This window comes from Neolamprologus multifasciatus, chromosome 18, assembly GCF_963576455.1.
Source record: "Neolamprologus multifasciatus chromosome 18, fNeoMul1.2, whole genome shotgun sequence".
Taxonomy (NCBI): domain Eukaryota; kingdom Metazoa; phylum Chordata; class Actinopteri; order Cichliformes; family Cichlidae; genus Neolamprologus; species Neolamprologus multifasciatus.
The window spans coordinates 15,410,635-15,418,758 of NC_140456.1; positions in this window are offsets into that span (position 1 = coordinate 15,410,635).

The window sequence follows — 8,124 nt, forward strand, 5'->3', positions numbered from 1 at the left end:
TGGAATGTTTTCCACATGTGAATAATCCTTCTCAGTGTATAATAAAGAACTTCAAAATGTGTTGGAAATGACCTTATGACCCTTTCCAGATTGCTGGGTAAAAACAGTTGCTTAAGGTCTTTCCTCCTTGGCATTGTGTTACTCTCCTCCTCTCCTTTCAGACCAGCCAAATGCCAAAACTTCTGCTTTTATATAAGCTGCTGATGTCCTGGCTGTTACTTACCCTCTTAACTCCATTGGAAGCTGTAATGGTATGTTTAATTTTTGACACTCTGCTTCTAAATTCTGGCTTCATGTTTGTTGAATAAATATTGATGTATTGTAATTTTTCGTGTTCTGAGGATGTATTTAAATTTTAAGGTCAGATTATTTTTATGCCATCTTATGTAAAACCTTAGAACTTTTTTACTATGACTGTACAGCGATTCACCTGGAAAAAAACAAAAACAAAAAAAACAGGACTGTAAATCACAACTAATCATATTTATTTTGTTGCTATGTCATGTGACTACTGAATCGCTCACAATTAAATGTGTCACGTTCAGACGTCCTGTTTGAGAGAAGTAAGGCAGTGGCTGTTTGAGCCTCACGGGTACTGCTCCACTTTAACTGCATGACGAAATCATGTCCTCTCCTGTCCTCAGCACTATCAGCCATCGCCGCGGCTTAAACGTGGCCTAAGAGTAAATTTAATCAGGATATTCTCATTTGCCCAAGTCAAACCACAGTCGACAGTGAGGATCAGAAGAGGGCAGTGACAGTCTGCTTTTGTAAAGATGTAAAGAGATTGGCTTTTATCAGTTATTTAAGTCAATTTAAATACTTAATGCTCAACCTGTAGAGCCTCATTGAAAATAAACAAAAGAAGATTTCTTCTTTCCAACTAATTTCTTCTCTGTACTTTATCAGGGTTTCAGGTGGCAAGTTTGTATCCCAGGCAAAACCATTCGTTGGTTAATGCCATGAAGTCCAATCCAGAGGTGAGTTCACTTACTAGAATCAAAATGAATTATTTAGGATGTTCCAGCTTCTTCCAAATAATCAAATAGTATGTGTTTATTCAAAAAGATCCTGGCTAGTACTCTCACCTGACAGCAGGTTGGTCATGTTGCTGTAACTTTGGCTGTTATTAAGAATGCTGCTGAATCCATAAGAAGTAGACTGGGCTTGGAAAGTCATTCAAGTACATAAACAGATCAATACAGAACTCGTACGCATTCGCATATCATAGAGGCAAATTAGAGCTTCCTGGTAGGTGCAGTTAATTATTACAACTGGGAGCACCTGGCCAGTCTCCCTGGGCATCTAAAAGTTTGTTTGGTTGGCTGCGGCCTGGTTATTTTAGGTTTTCCTCACACATAACACTCTGCACCTAACACTCATTCACTCCTCCAACTGCTGACACACTGGTGAAACTGACGGACGCACGTTATGAACTTCATTATGATTTATGATTAATAAAGTGAATCTCCCAATATTTGTTTAGGAAAAAACTGACATATAACCAACACCAACCAAACACACAGATACTCAGCTCAAAGAAATTGTTAATCTGTTTCAGCTGCTTTGGTGTTAATGGAATAAAAGCAGGTGAACTAGAGGGGCAACAATGAGAAAACCCCCTAAACAGGAACAGTTTTGTCTTTTCCGACTGTATTTTTTACTAATTTTGCATATGACTAGGCTTAGTGTCACTTCTAGTATATAGCATGAGGTGATACCTGGACCTTGCTGAGGTTGCACACATCGTCTAACTCCTCCATCAAAACGTACCATCGCCAGAAACATGGAGTTCCTTCAGGTGAGCTGCACAAGGCTGTAAAGGGTCTGGTATCTGCTCCTTTGTGCAAGGAGGAACAGGATGAGCACTTCCAGAGACAGATACAGACTTCATGAGGTTGGCCTGAGGACCTGATGTCCTCTAGTTAGGCCCTATGCTCACTGCCTGCCATTGTGAAGCCCAATTAGCATTTGCCGTAGCAGATTTTCAGGACCACCGCTGGTGCCCTATGGTTTTTACAAATAAGAGCAGCCACATTATGTTATGTGTTATGTTATGTGATGGTCTTGGAGACATATCCATGGAGGGATGCATACTAAGCAACATTAGGTATCTATTCTGGACTGCCATTAGGTATCAGGATGAAAGCCTTGGGTTCCAGCTGGTGCCCAACTATGCCCGTACTCATGGCGAGAGTATGCAGGCAGTTCCTGAAGGATGAAAGAACTGATCTCATTGATTAGCCCCACGCTCGCCTGACTTAAGTCTAATAGAACACCCCTGGGACATTATGTTTCAGCCTGTCCGACGCTGCCACGTTGCACCAGCGAGCCCTGGTCCAGATCTGGAAGGAGATCCTCCAGGATACCATCTGTCGTTTCATTTTCAAACATTGTCAGGCAGGAATTCAGACAGAGAGATATCCTTTTTTTTAACATTGTTTTTCCTAACATGCTACCCAGTATCTATGTCTGTAATGATATCCAACATGCCTTCTGTTCTCAATGAGGTCTGATGTGTTTTTAAAATATATATATATTTTTTTTTAACATGACTACAACATCAACAGAGAAACCATCAGACTGGTTCGTTTGTGGGGTGGTTTTGCAGTTACAGGCACCTCCTCTCATTTGTCTTTCTGCCATCACTTTGCATTTTCAGGCATGACCTAAAAACAAACAAGCCTAACAGCAAAATTTGTGCATGAGCAGCTTTTGCAACTTAAAGTTTTCCTCAGTATTTTGAACACATTTCTGTCATTTTATTTTACTGAGGCGGGGCAGTTTCCCATTTCCATGGTATTATCACAGAAAGAGCAAATTTATCATGCCAAAGACATGCTACTAAAATTAGCTCTACACATAAAAATATAAAAATACATTTATTTGCTCCCTTTTTTCTTTAATAATCTGGATGTGTAAGGCATGAGAAGTGTAAAGGATCTATTGCTCAGGTGAAACTCACTTTGCACTGTTGCATTTAAAAAGACTTGGTTGTCAGGCTCTGTGTGTTTTTAAAAAAGATCCCATCCCAACTGATTTACAGGCTCTGGGTCTGTGTTGTAATGAAAGGTGGCTCTGCTCTGTCATCCTTGTGTAGCAAGTGACGCAAATAGTGACGCAAATATTGCTTTTTCTAATTAGACGTCTTAAACATCTTTGATAAGGGAAAACGACATGCAGGTGACTGGCCTAATTTTTTAAAGCTCAACAGTCACACACAGCTCTCACAGCCATGTTACTGTTATTAAGACCGACGTGTTAATAAAAGCTTCAGTGTAATCAACAAAATTAGAGCCATAACTATCTCTGAAGGCTACGTAGCAACGTGGTAGCAATTTGGCTGCAGAATTCAACCCTCAGTATGTTGTAGTGCTTGGAGTAAATGTTTCCAGCCTCAAAAAGTCTGGCAAGTCCAAGAGAAACAGACTGTGCCAAATGAAAATGCAATTAAAATGCAAGTAAACAGGATTTCTAAAGGATACATGCTGCTGAGTTTTATATAGCTCTTTTACTAATAATCATACCTGCAAGCAATTAAAAGAAAAGGTAAATCAGGAAATGATCTGGGGTGGAATCAAACCCGAGTTACCCGCCCTGCCAAGTGCCCTGCCATGAATTTATTTTGACCTTTAATGACCATTAATGTCTATTAATGTAATAATCCATCCACCTTCTTCCTGTTCACCTTCATAGTGGGGCTGGAGCATGGGATAAACTATCACTTATTATACAGTATCAAGTATAAACATGTCTCCCTGTACTGCTGAATCACAAGATGTAATGCTAAGGGAAATCGTGTTATTTGTCAGTAACTACTGTCCTCCTGTGAAATCGAATAATCGTGTGATTTCACACAACATAGCCATGACAGGCCATGGTTATTACAGCCACACACAGCTCCAAATACCAGCACTCACACTTACATGCAAACTCATAAACAGTCTCCCACTAGAGAAAGTGAAACCAGGTCATGCAGTATTTGTTTATTCTCTTTAAAGAATTACACCTGCAGCACTGATGTAAGCGATACTCAGATGCGAACAGGCCCAAACGTAATAAAACCTTGAGAGGTACTGTGTCTTGCTGATTTGCTTGAAGGCTGCTTGTTTTATTCGGGGCTGACATGTTTACTTCCTCCACAGCTGTCTTGTTGTGTTAGAAGGCTTTTGTGTGTCCTTGCAGTGCCCCTGCAGCACACTATGAGCAATTCGGGAGCGCTAATTAATCAGCTTAAAAATGTGCAGAGTGTCCACTGGAAAGTGGGGCACCTTCTGGCAGAGGTGAGCATCTGGTGGCAGAGCCCTCACCCATGGGCTTCGACTTGGACAGACTAAGTTCGCTGTCCCAGAGAACTGGCTCTGGAACAGTCCAAAGACCAGAGAGTCACCTCCAAGCACACCCAAGGTACAGGAAGGAAGTCTGTCTGTTGGGAAGGAAATGGCTGAGGCTGTTTAGGCGGTTTGAGAATTTAGTGAGGGGTATAGGAGAAGGTGCGATTAGGGGACTTCACAGTTACAAAAGGGAACTAAAGTTGCACAATAGAAGGGAGTGGCTTGTTTCATAGCTCCTGTGATCTGTGCTACATTTAAGCTGTTAACATTAATTACACTCCTATATGGTTTAAAGAAGAAGAACTGGATTTATAATTATTATTATTTTTATTTAATTTAATAATAATTTATAATAATTTGAAGTATTCACCCAGCAAAATAGTTGTGAAAAGTGTAAAATGTACTATCTTGCAGCTTGTGTGTTGTAATTGATGTCTGAACTATAGGCAGAAATTACTGTTCTCTGTAAATGTCAAGCATTCAGGGAAAGTTTATGTATTTTGGTCAGCAATTATTTTCCTTCACGTATAAGCTTTGCTGAGTTTTACAGTTCAGAGGTTCTTCATCTGCTTTGAAAGGGTAAAATTTTTCTATGCTCACTTCTAAACTCTGTTTAGTAAAATAAGTACAATTTCTAATGTCAAAGGCATTAGTGTCAACATACACAAATATGAGCTGGGTCTTTCAGTAATAAATATGACTTTTTTTTTATTTTGGCCAAACCTTTAGAAAAAGAAAATCACTTCTGGATTTTTGAATGACCAGGAATTTAAACTTTTTATTTAAAAAAATGAATGTTATTATTGTTAAAGGTTAAACCTTTCAGTTATCTATTGAAGCAAAATATGGTGAAGTGTTTTCATTTCTGTATGTCAGCTGGTAAGGTCGTGATTTAAAAGAGGCAATAATTGAGCCATGTAAAGAGGTACTGCAGTGGTAATCACATTTGTCTAATAGACAGATGGGAGTCTTCACCACACACAGAGGTTAATTAGATATGGAGTTCTGCAGGGTTCCTTGGTAGGACCAGTTCTGTTTACACAACATGCTTCCATTACGTTTTTGTTATTAGAAGGTATAGCATGCATTTTCATTGCTATGTAGATGATACCCAGGTCTATCTGTCAGTGGGGCCAGAAGACGAACACCAGTTACTTAAACTGGAATATTTTGAAAACATAAACATAAAGACCTGTTTCTAAATTTAGATAAAACTGAGGTAATTGTAGTCTACCCTAAAAATCTTAGAAATATGGTATCTAACCAGATGCTTAGTCTTACACAGTATTACTAGATGGCATTGCCCTGGCCTCTAATAACAATGTGAAGAATCTTAGAGTAATATTTTACCAGTATATGTCCTTCAAAGCATAATGCATATTAAATTAGGGCTGCTTTCTTCTGTTTGTCCAGTATCTCTAAAATGAGAAGCATCCTGACTCAGAGTGATGCTGAAAAACTAGCTCATGCCTTCTAGGATGGACTTTTGTCATTTATTCTTGTCAGGTTGCCTTAAAAGCTCCCTGAAAATTCTTCAGTTGATCCAGTGAGAGTAGTGACAGGGAGATCGAAGGTATTAGCTATATTGTCTTCGCTTCATTGGGTCCCTGTAAAATCCAGAATCAAGTTTAAAAGACTTATTCTTACATACAAGGTCTTGAATAATCAGCCCCCATCTTATTTTAAACACCTCACATACTCTATTATCCCAGTAGAGCACTGCAGGATTACTTTTGGTTCCTAGAGTATTTAAAAGTAGAAAGTGAGGTAGAGCCTTCAGCTTTCAGGGCCCTCTTCTGTGGAACAAGGTCCCAGTTTGGATTCTGGAGACAGGCACCCCCTCGACTTTTAAGATTAGACTTAAAACTTTTCTTTTTGACAAAGCATATAGTTAGGGCTGGATTAGGTGACTCTGAATCCTCCCTTAGTTACACTGTTATAGGCTTAGGGTGCTGTGGGTATTCCCATGATTGAGTGTTTCTTCTTTACTCACCTTTTTTCCACTCACTATGTTTTTATACACCTCTCTGCATTTAATCAGTAGTTATGATTAATTTCTTTCTCTGTACCACAGCACGTTTTTGTCTTGTCTTCATTCCCCTCACCCACAGCTGTCCTTACCTGAGTCTGGTTCTGCTGGAGGTTTCTTACTCTTAAAATTGAGTTTTTCCTTCCCACTGTCGCCAAGTGTTTCTCATCGGGGGTCATGTGGTTGTTGGTGTTTTCTCTCTATTATTGTAGGGTCTTTACCTTAGAATCTAAAGTGCATTGAGGCTACTGTTGTTGTAATTTGGTTTTATATTAATAAAACTTTCTTTTACTTCTGTTTTTCTCAGTCTATAGATATGGTAGTGTATTCACAGTATTTATTAGGCTATTATGACATGTTTAGTAAGACTCTTGATATCTAAAACACTGTGCGTCAACTGCTTTCAGTAGTTGTATTTTGATTGTGGTACCTGTACTGATTTTCCTAAATCTTGCCTCTATGCAATAATACTTAAAACGACTAAACACAGAAACTAATGAAAATTTAAATTAAAAAAAAAAACCCACAAAACTATAATAACTCTTATTCAAACCCCCAATTCTTCCTCGGAAGTGATGATGCTAACCATCACACGAATCACTACTGCATATATCAGAGACGGACATGTTTTATTATGAAAATTATACCTTTTTTGTCCACTTATTCTAACACTGGAGTTTGTTCATCTTTACCAGTGGTGAGACCATAACCCAGTACAGTAGCTCAGGTTATTCCATTTCCTAAAATCAGGAAATGGATACAAACAAGGTATTTCCACACTTGAAACTCAGAGAAAATAAGCACCTACCTTCTTTAACATTTAATTCTAACATGTGGAAAATTTGAACCAGAACATTTTCTGCACTTTTCTATTGTAACTCTGAAAGAAAGTGGAGAGTCCCACACAAAAGGCTACATGTTGAGTAGGCTTCCTTATCCTGCATGTGCCATCGTCAGTGATTTAATAATAGCTTTAATAATGTGATGTTTTTAATCTTCTCAAAATCAAGGCCTAAAAGCTTGGAACATTGAGTCTTCTTGCTTTTGTCACTGTTCATTTCAGACATGCTAAATGTATCTTGTGCAAAACTGAATCCCAGTTTCTTAAATAAATTATCTTTTAATGCTGCATATAAATGTGCCTTTGCATGCTGTCGCTGTAATAGAGACAGGTTATGTTTGTGTGAGAGCGTGATAACAGGACACGTTCATTAACACACAGCATGTTCTTTATCCATGAAATGGATGGATTAAAAACAGAACTGCCTGAAGGAAACAGTATACAGTCTGGCTTATATATATATATATATATATATATATATATATATATATATATATATATATATATATATATATATATATATATATATGCCAAATGTTTACTTCTTATGCACTGTGCCTTGGAGTATATATGGCATGTACTGCATCTGGCTATCACATCTAGACTGCAGTGACTGCAGAATGCTCCTCGTCTCTTGCCTCTCTGGTGTAATGACTGCTGTCTAATCAGCCTCATCCACTTCCTTTAATGACACTCTAAATTAGCCCTAATGCTTAGCAGCATGTGTCAAGGCAGACCTTAAAAAAAGCACTCAGGAGTCTGGGGACAACCAAGGACATGTTGACGCGCTGTGACCTTCTGCTTTTCACATATCTAAAAAACAGTCCAGCGGTTCGTTCACTTGATGCATGACAAAGTTCACTGAAGAGTTTTTAACCTTTAAACATTTGGTCTCCCTCTCAAAGACGGAAAACCATACG